Below are 16,658 nucleotides of genomic sequence, written 5' to 3' on the forward strand. Positions count from 1 at the left end.
TGTTTAAAACACATGCTGGAGTCAAGAGAAAAGAATGAAATTTAAACATGAAGCAAGCCAGACTATCAGTTCTTTTTTAAAATGGGTTTGGTGGTTTGGGTTTTTTTTCTGTAATTTAGCCCCACTTAACTCTTCTCAAATCTCAGTTTCTGCATGCATGCTTAGTACTTTTTATATTATGACCATATGGGTTGGATGAACTAATTGATGAGCTGACAGCAAGCTGCACCATGTTCCCCATCTTAATGATTTTACCCTGATATATCTGTCACCTTGAGGCTTAACCAAAATAACTCAGCCCTTCCTTTATTGAAACAAGACAGAAGTACACGCACCTCAGCACACTCACTTGACCTGTACCCAGCCCAGGCACTGTTGTTTAGGCACAATGCTGGCACGGACCCAGCACGCTGGGTAGAGAGGCAGGGTATATCAGCTTTGTTTGGCTTGATGTTTTGGTTAGCTCCATGGGTCATGTCAGTCTGGAATATACAACATGGATGTAAGCATAAGATGGCAGATGTTCCCAAAGTGATACTACTTTGAAAAGACATCAGGATACCCAGTCCTGTCTGATTACACTTAATCTTTAGCGTTTTGTTATATGGCAGAACAAGAGACAACATTAAAGTAGGCAGCAGAATAGATTTCACAGGGAGAGGCAAGACCAAAGGACCACATATGGATGGGTAAGAACCATATGATAGTACTGAAATGCCAAAGAGCTGGAAGTTAGCCCAGTAGTGGACATCTGGCGTTCCCCCTCAACTCCTTAAGTGGGGACCTAATGCATGTGTTAGTTGCATGCTGGTGTCTGACCCAGAAGATTCACAGTCAAGCTACAGCTTAGTGCAAGTTTGGGAGGGAAAAAATAAAAAGACGTACAAGAAGAAAAAAAGCCTTTATGATCAGAGACGAAGTTAAATACCAGAAATAGTCTGTTAATACATGTTAAAGGATGTCAAGCTGGGGAAAGTGCTCTTAAAGTAATGAAAGAATGAGTGCAAAATGTGAACTAATAGTGAGACATTTTCCCCAGAACGCGCCCTGATGAAGAGCCGGTGAAGTGGAGTTGTACTTGGTCTTCCAGGGATAAACCCAGAATCAGATTTTGGGTGCAAGGCAGATCAAGAGGTAATGCAGAGAAGAATTCATCAGGGAGGTCAGCTCCCAGGGAGGTAGATTATCTGCTGAAGAGGCAATGGAAGAGAAATCAGAGAACAAAAGGTGAGGCAGCTTGCTAAAAGTCAAGGACAAATTGAAGAATAAGAAAACATTAGCAAAATACATGCTATTCTTATTATGTGCCAAGCAGGAGGGAAGCCAGTAATCTAGGAGTCACTTTTAATTTAGCACAAGATACTAAATTGTGCTAAAAAAATGCATCAGAATTCTTTGATTTTTCACAGCAGATCCAGAAGCTTTGTGCAAAAAATAAGAAAGAAAGCCTAATCTGAAGGTAATAGCTAATGGCCAGTAAATGTTGGGCCTTATTCAAACAAAAATTCTGTTCGATGTTAAAGGCTTGCTTCAAATGTACGTGGAGTTCTTCCCTTGTTATTAGTCATGGGAGTCAGTGGATTTGAGCTGGTAACTTGAAGGAAAGGTATTGGAAATGTACCCAAAGCAGTGCTTGTCTCAGACGTGAGAGTCTGGGCAAACACATCACCCAACCATCATGAGTGCAGTAGCATGTGTGAACGCTAACCTGGCAGGTCTTGCTGAAGAATTCAGACTGAATCCTTTTTTTAAAAATTGAAAACTCGATTTTTGGTGACTTGTGTGTAAAATACCTCCTCTTCCTATAAGAAAAACTTTCTACATAAGTCATAAAATGGCACACACAGGTAAGTGTGGGTTTTTTTCTGAGGAATATTAACAATAATCATTGTGTCGTACTCTGAACAGAACATTTGGGAATTCTTATGAAACATTTTGGAGGATTCAAGGACATGTCACTCTTTCTACAGGCAGTCCATCATTTCCTGCTCAGTTCTGCAGTACATAGTCCCAAAATAAGCACTGCTGAAACACAGGCAGTGGGAAGGTTATTGTCTTCACCGGCAAGCTGATAAACGAAGAGGCGAGGTTGTGAAACTGTGCATGGATAAAACAGTATTTAAGGCAGCATGAAGACAGCGGTGAAATTGTTTCCTGCAAAGCAGCAACATGAAATAAAATAGGACACCAGCATGTGAATTACCCAGTGATACACAGTGCAAAAATTGGGTTTCCCCTTTCTCCAAAGCATTTGAAGAACGGGAAACAAGTTTCCAGCTCCTACCAGGAAATCTGACTAAACATGGATCAAATGGAAATATTGATTTGCAGCAAGCCAATAGTCACCAATAACTTTTCTGTGCTACACAGGCTATAAGCTAACTATCTCCATTTTTCTCCTAGGAGATAAGCATGCTATCACATCTCTCCCTACAACTAACATCCGCTCTGCTGCATACGTACCACCTACCTTTTCTTTCAGAGTTGAACTGATACATCTCTAATTAAACTCTGAGCAATCATCCTCAACTTGTATTTAGCTTTCAAATCTGATGCTTCTATTCCAGACCTGAAAAATGGCAAGTGTGCCTGAAAGTTCTGCTTTTTCCAGCTATACTTAATCTAATAAAAGATAATGCTTCTACCTAGAAGCCTGGTCTCACTGTAGAAAATCAAGCCCTTCATAAAAAGCATTGTAGTTGTCCCTGTGGTTTTAGTTAGCATGCTTGTACCTATTAAAATCCATATGGCAATCAATGGGACAGTAGCTGTGTGGCCACTGAAGACATAAACAGGGGGACCAATGTTTCACACTCTGAGGTCTAAGGAGTTAACAGGCTTTGTTCTTCCAGGGGATCTTATCAAAGTCATCAGACCTCAAGGAGGACCTCAGATCAAAGATCAGCTCAGGTTAGACAAAGCTAATCTGTTCTTGGCCACACATGTACTCTGAGGTACTGCCACTTCCCACTGTCCAACGATGCACCAGACTCTGCTGTATTTGGCTCAGTAAATCCCAGAGACAGATGCCTGAAAGCTGGTCAGACCTGCTTGGTTTTCTGACCTTGTCCAGGGTGAAGCAGTCTAGCAATTGCTCTAAGCTGAGGCTGACAGGAGTATTCAAGGGGCACATATATCAGATGGCTAATTTAGAGGCTTCTGTGCATCAATACACATCACCCTCTGCCATATAACACCTAAGAAGGGGCACTTGTAAGCAGGTTAGAGCCAGCAGAGTGGCAGACAGGTACAACCCACTTGCCTGGGGCTATGTGAACTGCAGCCAAAGGGGTACAGATCCAAAATGGAGAACTGACCACAGAAACAGCAATAGGGGAAATAATGAAAGTCAAGAATGTCTTGGGGGAAAGCTCTCAGCAAGGGGAGACAGAGTACTTCAAACTGCCCTATTGACCCTGGGGCCTTTGCTTCCCAGCTGTGGGGAAATGTCCTTGTGACAAAGGCAAACCCTAATCTTGGTACTGCGGAAGGATATAGAAGAGCAGAAACAGGCTGGGAAGACCTGATTTAGGAAGCTCGTGCCCCAGTTCTCTCCCTCATGGTGCACTTAAAGCGCTCAGTACACTGTACTCCCTTGGGGTCCAGAATCATTCTGGTAAACAGAGGCTGCTCTAAAGACAATGAGTCCCCAGAAGACCAGAACTTGGCTTGCCTTGATGACGTTATTGTTAAGTCTGCCACACAGTGAACTAGCCCCTACTCACCCTGAGCATGGCCAGCAGTCAACTGCATCCACCCTTGACACCCTGTCATAATTACTATGATGGATTCCATGCCTGGGCAATGTAACAATGGAATGCATTTTGTAAATTAACTCAATTAATGTGCTTCTAATCAAGGCTGCATCTGACTAGGCTGTTGGCCAAATGGGCTTTGTCTGCTGCCTCCTCTGTAGGAATGGCAGGAAAGACAGTCCTTGCACCAACTGCTGCAAGATTGTTCCACAAGGCTTGTTCTCCAGAGCTCCAAGTCCAACGTGGAGCAATATAGTTCCTGCATTTTCTCTGTTAGACTACCACACGGTGTAATTGCTGTCCCAGTGAAGTTATTTTCTTTGCAATTATACTCTGCAAAGTTTCTCTTGTTAGTCTTTCTTGTCTCACTTCAATCAGTGACTCCTCCACCCCTCTGTACTCAGTATATTACCCTTTGAATATAAGGGATGCCCTATGAAACATAATGAGTCTGTTATTCCCACGCACTCCATAGCAGGGCTATCAGTTTCATTCAAACTCTATTAGCCACTTACAATTGCTCTCAGAAGATTTTGTGTAATGAATTCACCCACCTATTGAGAAAGATTCTACAGAACTCAATTTCCTTCCACATACCTTTCTGTCGGCCTATGAATTCCATTCCCTGCCTGTTTCTGCGTTGCTTTATTCATTTCTGCAAGAGAACAACTGGAAACCCTGCAACCAAACTCCTGTTCAGCACATGGATTAAAGGATTCTCAGCCTTTTCTCATGCTCAGCTCACTAATGAAGGATTCCTGTTGGCTCCAGCGAGCTCTGGATCTCTGCTGCCGAATGCCAGCTCAGTAATATCCCATGCACTCAGCATCCCGCGCTTACAGGCAATCGTTGGGAGAGCCCAGCTCTCAGCACAGCATTGGTGGACAGTGACTCCTCCAGAAACCCACCCAAGCGCTGCCAGGGCATGCAGGAGCTGGCAGGCATGGAAGAGGAGTTTGGTTTCCAGGGTTAATCATTCCTTGTTCTCTCTGCTGTGCTTCTTAACATGGCCTAGTGTGGGGGCAGCTCCTCTGATTCAGCTCATCAGGAACTACAATAGGGCCACTGCTGTCTCCAGCTGCCTCCCCAGAGCCAGCATCAGATAGAAATAACTAACAGCTATTAATCGCAGCCAGTCACCTTCAAACCAGTGAGCTGAAGAAAAGCTCTCCCCTACCAATACCCTTGCCTTGAGCCTTCCAGGCTCTGCTGATTGTATTAATTTCCTTTAGAAATACAGTAATGTCACCTGACATCTCTTAGGGCAAACAGTGGGAAACAATTTGAAGTTTCACTCCTAATGAGAAGCAAATTGCTGTCTCCAGCCTGTGTTCTGGACTAATGATACAATCACGTCAAGCACAATTCATAACTCGGGGGAGGAACAGACAGACGGCTAGAAAAAGAGCCACTGAGAAGCCAAGCGCGGTGAACTGTACATCATTGCACCCATTACAGGGTGAAACTGGAGTTAGTGTGTGTAAATCACAATGTCAGCTTTTCCTGACAGATGAAGAATGCAATTATCCCTTCACTAAACTGATAGAATTTATTCAGCGTGGGTTTACCTCCCTTTTTTCAATTTAAAACTAATTTGTTTGAATGGATTTGATTACAGGCACAAAGATTATGGCAGAGCTGTAGAGAAGCAGCTGCTCCAGGTGAATACTTCCTTCCACGCAAGAAGAGGAATTCGGATCTCATAATGCCAGGCCCCTTCATTGCTCCAAGGCCCAGCGATGTTTGACAGGCTTCCCAGGAAGCAAATCCTAACCCCGTATAATCCCTTACTAATGAGCGCTGGTTTTGGCCAGCCCCCAGCTCCTGAAGCTTTTATCAAGACAAGTGGATAGCCCTGTCTCCTTTCATAAGAGTGGAATATTCAGGCATACAGCAGAGGAAAGACTTGCGTGCGGCCACACAGGATCAGTGATGGACAAGGAACTGAAGCCGGGGGTCCTGAATTTAACTATTGGAAATTGCTTTTACTAACATTTCTGATTAACAGTATGGTGCCACATAAGAGGGAGAGGGGGTTCATTCCAGATGTCTGCAGCAGTTTATGCATTGAAGCATGAGATTTGATTGTCTTTAGCTCAGCTACCAATTCTAATAATGAGAAAATCCAAGGTCTATATTTAACTCACTGCTTCTGGTGAAACTTGTCACGGCTTCTTCCTTTCTGTTGTGTTCCTTTGTTCTCCGTTCTTATGCTCAACATTGCTCAATAAAATATTCTTTGGATTTGGTCTCTTCATTTCCATGATGCCTCTGTTCTCCGCCTGCCCTCACCTTGCTCCTGTTCTGGCTGAAACAGATATACTTCTGATGTATCTTTATTTGAAGGACTCACTTTCTGGATCATGTTGCCCTTGGCCCAACAAGTGACCATGAATCAGCGCAGAGCTGCTACAGCATACACTCAGCCTGCAGGATCTTAGGGTTACATGAAGTTGAACTCCACCATGATCACTCTGAAATAAATGTACCCTGTGAAAAATGGCGTGCTTGGACTGAGAGGATGCCTAACTAATTAAAAAAAAAAAAAAAGCAGTTTGCTTAATGTATTGCAAGGAAAATTCAGAATCAACCTCAACTTTGGGAATATGCCAAGCAAATGTTTCATGAGAAATTTTGCATATTGGGGGGGAGGTTTGAAAGAGTAGAAGCTGCTCTCTGTGAGGTTAGGATCATCCTTATTTTACACAGCCATGCCCCCACAGAGCAGCAGACCTGTTCCCTTGGAAAATGACATCTCAGGAGAGAAAGGCATCTTGAGCCCATCTAGTTCCTCTTTATGAAGACAATTATTTTATGATTGCTTCCAGATGTTTCCTGCCGTATCACTATTGCCAGCAATGAAGTTTTGCATAGACCCTGTGGGAAAACATTACATTCTTCTGATGCCACTTTACTGATAGTGTACCTTAGTAGAGACACATCCACCCCTACTCCAGACCAGTCCTGTAAGCAAACATGAGGCGGCCACAGGCTGTAGGAGATCATGCAGGAGGGGGTGGAAGGAAAGGAAGACCAGCTGCACTGCCAACATCCACATCATTTATCCTGAAACCACGCTGACCTCGGAGCTGCTCTCTTGCTGCAAAGAGTAGCATCAGGAAAAATGTGGATTGGTGGCAGATATGAGTGCATCCCCTCCTAGGACAAAAAGCCCTGATCTTAGGGCCTGTGGGCACTGTGGAAATGAAAAAGAACTCCCTTAAAATTAGACCACTGGCTGTTCTGAGATACAGGGAATGGTTCCTCTCCAACAGCTCACAGTATTCTGTTTTTTCTGCTCCAGCTTATTTATTCTGCTTCAACCACAGCCGCTAAGTAAACCACTAAACCAACCAGAGCTGAACAACCAATTAAAAATGGCTGCTCCAGGCCACAAGCAGCTTTTCAATTATTCTTTTGTTTACACCCCTCCTCCCCGACCCTCTGGTATTGCTTTATGATGGAAAATTTGTTGAAAACAACCTCCCAGACTTCAAATCCTTAACAGCAAATTGGCTGGAAAAGCAGAACTTCCCACAGCAGCTGGTGCATCTATGGTTGCTGTGAGCAGTGTGCTGGTGAAGAGGATTTGGGGACTCACTTGTAAAGAACAAGGACCTGGGGAGCAGGTGGGAGTCATTCCTTGAAAGAAATATTTGTTTTGTCTCTGTTTAATGAGTGTTGTTGCAGCTAATATCTCTGCTTCATCTTCTGGGTGAACTGAGAGCATTCACATAAGATGTCTACCATATTATTTTGGTTGCCATCGAGCCCATGATGGGTACCCACCTAAAGGATGATGCCTTTTAGCATGCAGAAGGTAGCTGACAGTCTGTCACAAGAAGGCGTCTTCTTCCTTTCCACATTTGGACCAAGCCAATAGTATTTGCTTTCAGTCTTATCTTACTGGTAAGGCAAAAATTTTAAGGGTCCACCTCTCACTGGTAGATATTGGACAAACTTCCACCAGCTGCAGTCGAAGAAAATCTCAGAGCTCTGCCAAGCCATAGTTTTAGGGAAAGGGTGGCTTATGCGCCACTTCAGAGATGCCATGGAGCCCCAAAGTGTGTGGATATCACATCGGTGGTGAGATATCCCAAGTTATGGTGGCTCCTCAAAAATCACACCAGATAGCCAGAGCCAGGACCCAACAAGAGGTCAGAGGCAAACCACGTGTCAACCACCATGCACCTTCAGTTACACCAGGGCAAATGCTTGTGGGGCTGTATTGTAACCTAAGGCTGGGAACAGACCTAACTTTCAACCGAAGATACAACGGGGGATCTGGTGCACTAAAGCACAGGGAGTGATAAAGAAAGTAGAGGAGGCACAGAGGAGGAAAGAGCAGGAATATGTTGTTGCATGTTGTGACCATGCAACCATGGCTTTATAGACAGAAAGTGCAGGAAAGCCAATGCACAACTGCAAATTCACTGACGGCCCAATACCCAGTATGATCAGTCATTCAAGGAATTAGAGGAAGAAGCTGTCTAAGTCTGAAATACAATTTAAATTACTATCAGCTTAAATGTTACCCTGTTGAGGGCTCACTGGCAGCAAAATCTGATTGTGCATTCTGGGTACTATGATCAATTGGCCAATACTTCCATTTTTAAATCATTTGTTCTGTTAAGCTAATTTAGAGCCAACATTTTTATGAACCGGTGGTTGGCAGAGAAGCTCTCCTCTGAGCAAAGCTGGCACTCCCAACTTAGCTCTGTGACAGTTCACATGCCACAAAAGCTGCTTTTTTTTTTTCTTTTTTTCTTTTGACACTTTATGTGTGTGTTCAAATAAAAAGTTTGAACTGATGCTATCTGAAGGGATTAGAGATCCATAGACTTAAGCTCCTTTTCATAATATCTCAAGATTCTTCTACTGATTTGGAGTTGTAACAAGCTAATTATTGCCAGGGACTTTGGCAGGAATGTCCAGTTCAGGTTTCAGGAGCTTTTGTGATTCCATTAATGGCTTTCTTTTATGGGACATTAACTAATTTGGAACATAGTACAAGAAAAAAAAAAAGCAGCAGCATCATTTCAACTTCTGCATCATAAGCTAATTTGACCATTATTTCTTTTTAAAGTTATAGCCCAAGCACTTTGGAAATTACTCACGAAAAACTATTTCTAGATTCTCTGCTGATGTAACCCCATTGACTTCAAAGCATTTTACACTAACAGTGAATTTGGACATGCAATGAACTGAAGAAAAAAACCCATACCCTGATATGGATGTTTTGCTCTATTAATTGACTCCTGGGGATCATGTCCCTTACGTATAACATGCCTTTGGTGCTGCAAAACCCTGAATGAGAAAGTTTTCCCAGAATTAATTTCTGAAATGCTTTCCTGGATGTCATAAGCAAGCTATAGAAATAGTGTAGAACAAACCAAGGTAGAGGGGTGAAAACATGTTTATACTCAAAATATAGTTTTCAATGACTAACCATCAAAATGAAAGGATGCGTTGACTGTGTTTCCACATGGGTCTGTACTGGGCACCATATCTAGTATTTGTCACATAACCAGGGGACAGAGCAGCGAAGAGGCTTGTGAAACTGATAGCAAGTTTAGAAACAAAAGGAGATGGTTCTTCATACAACAGGTAACATACCTCTGAAGCTTCTTGCCAAAGGTGTAGACACAAGTCACAGCAGGCTCAGGAGGTATTCAAGCAGCCAGAGGGAAAGCACCTGTGGAAAGTTTTGCATACACTTTTCCTGTTCTCACACCTCCTTAGTGTGTGGTCACTTTTGGAGGCAGGATATGGGGCTGGAGTGACCCTCAGTTTGAAGCAGAAGAGCATTTCTGATATTTTCAGGGAAATATAGGCATTCTAGAAGAATGTTTTTGAAAACCTGGAGAAATTAACTTAAAAAAATCAGGGTAACATTCAATAAGAAGTTGTCCTAGGTACTGCTGATGCTTACACTGGGACATCAACTGCATAAATATGTGCTGGATAAAACTTGTCAGGCAGAAGTCCTGCACAGAAGAATCTGAATGGTTTAGTGCATCCCTAGGGGAACATAAATGAGCAATGCAATGCTGTTGTACCAAAGGCAAAAACTCTCCTGGGAGACAACAGAAGAACAAGGCAAAGAGAAATTTGTCTGTCCTTCTACTGCATCAGCACCAAATAGGTCTGAGCTAGAGTCCTGGTTGTGGTACCGGGCTCTGCCTCATGAAAGCTGTGGACTGGCTGGAGGATCGAGAACTGCATGAATTAGCAGGACCCTACAAACCAGCCTACAATAAAAAAATTGAATGAGATTCTTTAATACAAGAAAAAGAGAAGTGCAGAGATAATAACAGTCTGCAAATATATAGGGAGCTGCTGCAGAGAGGACAGGAACAAACTGTACTACATGGCCAGTGAGCAGGACAAAAAGTTGCAGCTAGAAATATTAGGTTAAACATTAGGAAAGCATTAAATAATATTATCAGTAAGGACTCGAGTAGATTGCCTGGGGAGATGGTTAGAGTCTCCATCATTAGGGGCATAAGCATAGACTAGACAAACACATAATGATTCAGTACAGTAAATCCTGCCTTGAGAAGGAAAAAGAACTATGCAACTTCTGTGTGTTCCCTGCAAACCTTTGAACACTCAGAAATTTCCAAAGCCTCGTGCTGACAATCCTTTCTCTAAATGTTCTCCATGCACTACAACCTGCCATTTTCATGGGTAGGTATCTTACAACCTTCCATTTTCATGGGTAGGCACCTCTGCATAAAAAGCTTGATACAGTCAACTCACAGTTAGTTCCGGTAATGAGGGGGTGCATTAAAACACCCAAAGCAAAATGCTTATGCTATGCAAAACATACGTAAATTAGGCTGCAGCAACAGATTGAGCACATTCACCTTTGAAAAACTTCTGAAAACATTAACATGGCAAGTGGGAACAGCTTTAAACACCATTCAGCAGACCAAGAGCTGGAGTATATTAAATGTGCTCTACGTCACAGCTGCTTTGAAGCTAACCTGTAACCATGAGTGCTGGAGGAAAACAAGGCACAAAGAAACCACCACATGGACACTCCATCTAAGGATGAAGGATATTTTCATCTAGATGCATCCTGCAGGGTATTAGACCCTTAACTGAAGTGTTTAAATTAGAAGCCCTGTTTAGATTTGGTGTCTGAGCTCTGTCCATAGACAGTAGAGAGAGTGAGGTCCTTCCAGAGGGATTTCAGTCCAGACAGAGTGAGCCACACTCTCTCCCTGGGTTGTACATTGATTCATTGCTCCTTATTTTTACCAGGCTTCTCACTTAGGTGCTTCAGTTACAAGCATTAAGTTAGGTGGGATGTGTCCAGACCTTTGTGACTTCTCCTTGGCTCAGAGCCTAGAGTTTTCAAGACTATGACATTATTCTAGCACAATAAAAAATAATAACTAAACCACCTGTTCTAGGGACCATCTGTCTCAGGGGAGTAGTACAAAATATGATTAATGTAGGACTGGAAAGGACATTCCGGCCGACTGCACCCTGAGAACCATTAGCACCATTTTATGAGCCTACCAAAATTCATTTTAAAATTATATATATTTCTCAATCTCTTCTGCTTTGGTCGGGTAGCTGTTCCACCTCCCCCTTCTCATTTTCTAGTCTATTTGGGGTTTTTGTGCAAAGCTGTTCTGTAACTGTAGGAGTTCCTCTGCTAACCTGGGGGCTGCCCTGCAGTGTATTTATGGAGTTGATCTTATCTTCCTCAGCTGGAAACAGCTGGACTCACTCTTGCCTCTTCTTGCTAAGAGTTTTAAGAGAGAAGCCAGATGCTGGAAAGGCTGCTGCAGCCAAGTTGTGGTAAGATCTGGAGGTTAAACTTTCATGGCACTTGATGTTCAGCAGCTAGTAGTCCTACCTTGCCCGCTGCCAATCTCCACCCCACAATAGATACATCGTGGGCTGGCCTGTGAGCTGTATCAGGCATTTAAACTGAAATAAGCAAAAAACGAACATAAAACCAAGAGAATTATTTCACCAGCTGGTCTGCGATGGCTGGGGTTGCAAGTGCAGCATGGCATGGGGGGTGAACAAGTGCTGAACAGGCAAGAAGGCTGAGCGTTGGCGGAAAATATTCCTCAGAGGAAACCACAGCCTGAGATGTGTTAGTGGCTCCATTATCCAGACACTACCACGGTTTGCATATTTCAATCCACCCAGCAGGAGCCAAAGTGAGCGTAATAGAAAGCAAATTATAGACAGACCAGCAAAGAGATTAAGGTTAAAGATAACTGTTTTATATTGATCCAGTTAATGACTTGGAAATAGAAGTTTAGAGACACATGAACAGTTTTCTGCACAAAAACAGTGTTGAATTTAATAGTTAAATCTTGGAGATGACATGTGGTCCTTGGCAGGCAGGCCTTTCTGCAGGGGAGCTGACTGCTGGTGACAGCAAGGAGCACTCTGAGCCTGCCCTGGGTTTCATGGGTGACACTGTCACTACAGGATTATCATCCCTGTTCCCCAGTTTGCTCCCAAAACTGGTTATGGGCCTGATCTAGACCTTATGCTGGGCCTGAGGCCATGCCCTGGCAGTGTTCCTGTCTCACAGTTTGGCTGTTCCTGCCTCTCTTGCAGTCTTTCTGGAGTAAGGAGCTGGCTCTGGTGGGGTGGGGACTGCACTCAGCCCTGGGATGAACTGTAAGTGAAGACCGGGAGATAACCAAAGGAAGGAAACAACAGAGGTGAAGGCTCGAGCTGATGTGCCAGTTCCCATCCAAAACTTTTCTGGGTTCATGTTGTAGCAACACAGGAGGGAGAGCAGAGTGCTCTGCCTTGATTAAAGAGCCAGTGGGGCCTCTCTAAGGCCTCTGTGCCAAGTGACAGACAGTTATGGGTAACTCCATTGGCCACCTCTGTGAGGCTGAGTGAAGTTCTCCCTGCTGTGAGGAAATTTCAAGCTAGTTCTGATCAAAGGGAGTGGATTTGGGTTGAGCTGCCTCAGTCCCCTAAAGCAGGAGCAGAGCTCTGCAGCTGACTGTAGGACAGAAAGGACTGATTCAGCATCAGCATCTACACATGCTGTAACCTGCATCTTGGACTCTCTGCTAATGAGAAGAGCTGAAATCAGCTCCCTGGCTCCCTCTTGCAAGTCTACTGTCACAGGCTCTTTTGTGCTCTCTTGTGCTTCTGTCATCATGGGGTTAATTCACTAAACTCAAATTTCCAGCTGGTAGAAAAATTTACCGTTTCTGTCTGTACACCGAGTTTGTCATTGTGTAGTATAAGCTTTATGTTAAAAAGCAGTCTGGGAGCTGGGTGGTACTGGTAAAGCAGCACAAGGCTCTGATTTACTGGTGGAGAATGTTGGCCTCCTCATGATCATGTGGTATTTTGCAGCACCGAGTCTCCATCACCCACATTATTTTGTCTCTACCAAAAGAGCCTCTATGAAATGCAGAAGTCAGACAGTGAAAGGCCACAGCACACAGTAAAGGCTTTTTTTCTGCTTGGTCTTTTTCTAACCTGCAGTTAATTGATTGCCAATTAACTTGCAAACCTGGTTACTCCCTGCACATTAATAGCAGAATATAAGTGCATGCACTCTGCCCTACAGAGACATGAATGTTCCTTGCCTGGAACAGAAGTTAGGGGGAGGACTGTGCTCAAACTAACCTTTACAAATGTGTTATTAACCATCTTGAGTTAATTGGTTACAAATTAACTCAAGGTCAAAATCGTGCACCCAAAGGCCTTAAGACAAATTTTTTGAACTTTATTCTCAACTGCCTGAGGGTGAAGAAAGATAAAACACAGTGTCACCAGTATGGCTAGTCTGGCATGGGGACAAGGAAGGAAGTGCACCTTCTTCCAGCCAACCACAGGATCCTACTCCCTGATTCTCTCTTTGTCCCCAGATTCCTGTGCCTTCTTCTGCCATGTCCCTCAATCACATGTGTGGTTTACACATGCAATAGGCAGCTGCACATGCAGGGTACTGGGCAGACGTCAAGGAAACACAAGAAAATGAATGGGCTTATCACCGTGCAGAATTGCCAGATAGAAAGAGCAGCTTCTTCAGGTGGGAGAGTGGGTGTGCTGCGAGTATTCTCTTCTCACAATGAAAATGGTGTGAAGAAATTACGTGAGCAAAGGTAGGATGGCAGTAATAATAGTCCTACTATGCCTGCAGGGCCTGCCTAGTTTTATAGACACATATGCACACACACTTTGCACTTTTGGCTTGTTTCTGAATCCTGGAGTACAGTAAACACCACTGGAGAGTTCATAAACTTTTTAAGAAACCATGTGTTAGTAAGCATGTGATACATTTATTTCCATAGACAAACAAAACCTAAATTAGGAAGGCTTCTTTAAGATGTCTCTAGAAGAGTGCCTTGCAATATTTCAGGCCATGATGGCCCTCAACATGGTCTTGAGTATGCTGGGTCCCCTTCAGCATACCTTTGTTTGTGAAAAATTCAACATGGTTCTGTGAACCACTTACAACAACTTCTCAAACTACTTATCAGAGGACTATGGTTTAAGAATCACTACTTTGGAGACATCTTCAGCCTTCCCTAACCCAGGATCACAGCACTACTGAGCAGGACTGGAGGAAGCAGAAGAATTAACGTTTTCCCACCTTCCCCATAAAGCCTGAGAGCAGGCCAGAGGTTACCTTGTACTTTCTATAAAATTATGTCTGTTCCGAATAAGGACTTTAAGGTAAATAGTTTACAAAAGTGAACTTTCAGAGTTTTTTGAGGGCAAAGCTTTCTTCAGACCAGGCTCTAAATGATGCTATTCATGTAGGACTGTACCACCAAAATGGAGCTGTTCCCAAACATAGGGGAGCTTGGCTTACTTAGTGCCCAGTTTTCTCAGATCATTCCAGTCATTGTAGTCCTTAGGGAGGGGAACAAGCAGGTTCTTTAGAAGCCAGTATATTGGACCACTTCTACTTCACATACTGTGGAACTATTTATGTGTTCTTGAGATTGACTTGCCTGCATTGCCAAGTCGATAATAATCAGTGAGACACAAGAGTTAAAAAGTTTCCTTCCATCACCAGCAACATCACAGGTGGAGGAATGAGAAAAGAACAGATTTGCGAGTAACACATTTGGCAAGCAAAAGATATGTGCCTTGGCTGAGCTAAACAGTGGCTGTTATTTGACCACTGGTAGGGTTGAAAACAACTTTAGCGTTACTGTGTTTGAACAAAAATGTCCAAATAGTTCCAATAATTCATCTAAGAGACAACAGAAATGGGGCCAAGTCTTCTCAGGAGAGACGACAGTGCTCTGCAGAAAACTAAATTGGATAAAATTAGCTGTGAACATAATGGTAAACAAACTCGAGCTCAGCCTTCCTGTTGCTTAATAGTTATAATTTCTGTCTAGGAGCACTGCAGCTGGACCAGAATCCCACTATAATTTTCCTGCTGCTCACTCCCAGGTTGTGCCCTCCCATTCTTACAAGAAGGCTCCTAGAGTGAGCAAGGGAAGCTTGATACTATACACTGCTCAAGCATGATGGCTTGTATTTACTGACAGCTTGCAGGTGATACAAGGCTTCCAGAGGGAATGAGGAGGGTAGGAAAGAAAGGAGGCTCAGAAGAAGGAATGCATATCTGCACAACCTCTAATTGTTTTGTTGACCGTTTCTTCAATGAGAAGAGCTCTTCTTGTAAAGGGATTGTTTAATTTGCAGATGCAACACATTTTGAAGAACCTATTGGGTCAAGATTTTTTAAAAAAGCAAGCTAAATTAACACCTGTTTTGTTTTGGGTTGCGTATTTTTTCCACAAGAAAATCAGACATAAAATTGTTGGTCGTGGGCAGGGGGACACCACTTACAATGGAAACTATTTTTAGAAGTTTCTGAGATATACAGTATAGAAAAGAATAAAAACAACAGCATGAAAACACAAAAGAGAAGCATTCAACTCACATGGTCCAAACCAAAATGTTTCATTTGGAGTTTCAGCTTATCAATACTTTTTTCTTTTTTTACAAATTCAGAGTCTATTTTGAACAGAAATAGAAAATTTGAAACTTCCTGTTTTGCACATGTCAACAGAAAATACTGTCACTTCTTTCATCTTTTTTATTTCATTCTTGGGGATTTTTTTAACCAGACTATCCACTGACTTTTTAGTTGACAGTATTATTTAAAATGGTTTGCTCAACATAAATATGAGTCTTCCGGTGAAAAAAAGTTAATCTAAACCCATCATCTACCTCGAAAAATAAAGTCATGTCTCATTTCTTTCCCTTACAAAATGTGTTTCAATCTATCTCCTATAACCTGTCTTTGGGCACTCTCTCCAGTCATACTGCAGGTCCATGTGGACACACAGCAGACCTCACCTGTCCATTTCTGGGATGTTGGGAATCCAACCTCCCTACCTTTGTGTCAGGAGTGGTTGTGTTGGTGGGGCTCCAGTCACTTCACATCCAGTAGTTACAAAGCAGATGTCCTTGGTTGTTACTCTCAACTCCTTTCATGGCCAGGAGAAAGAAACAGGCAGGATTCATCTAACTGCATTTAGAGGTCTACTTAAGGAGGAACTAAATCTGCCCTGGAAGTGCTTGCATCTGTCCACTGACTATGAAGGTTGGTTGGCACAGGTAGGAGCCCTGTGTGTCCCAGGTCCCTTTGCCCACTCATTTTGCTGGTTAAACACAAGCCAGCTCCCATACAGAAGCACTTAATATACATTATCACAGCAAGCCGATAAAGCCTGGTGCAGTATAGTTCTAGCACCCTGAGCACTGCACCGTGCCGGTACAGCCACACGGCTTTCACGTCAGAGCATCCAGCATCTCAGATGAACACTGAACACCGATGTGGCATAGATCCACCTGAAAACCTTGTGGCACAATGTGTTATGTGGAGGAAAAAGGTCCATATTGCTTAAATAAATTAAATATAAAATT

General features: G+C 43.1%; 1 protein-coding gene across 1 annotated transcript in view; it reads right to left on the reverse strand.

Annotated features, from left to right (window-relative positions):
* ASIC2 (acid sensing ion channel subunit 2) overlaps nt 1–16,658 on the reverse strand; it is a 512,156-nt gene that overhangs the window by 256,202 nt on the left and 239,296 nt on the right. The window lies entirely within an intron of this gene.

The sequence above is a fragment of the Buteo buteo genome, chromosome 9 (genome assembly GCF_964188355.1).
Source record: "Buteo buteo chromosome 9, bButBut1.hap1.1, whole genome shotgun sequence".
In the NCBI taxonomy this organism is placed as follows: Eukaryota; Metazoa; Chordata; class Aves; order Accipitriformes; family Accipitridae; genus Buteo; species Buteo buteo.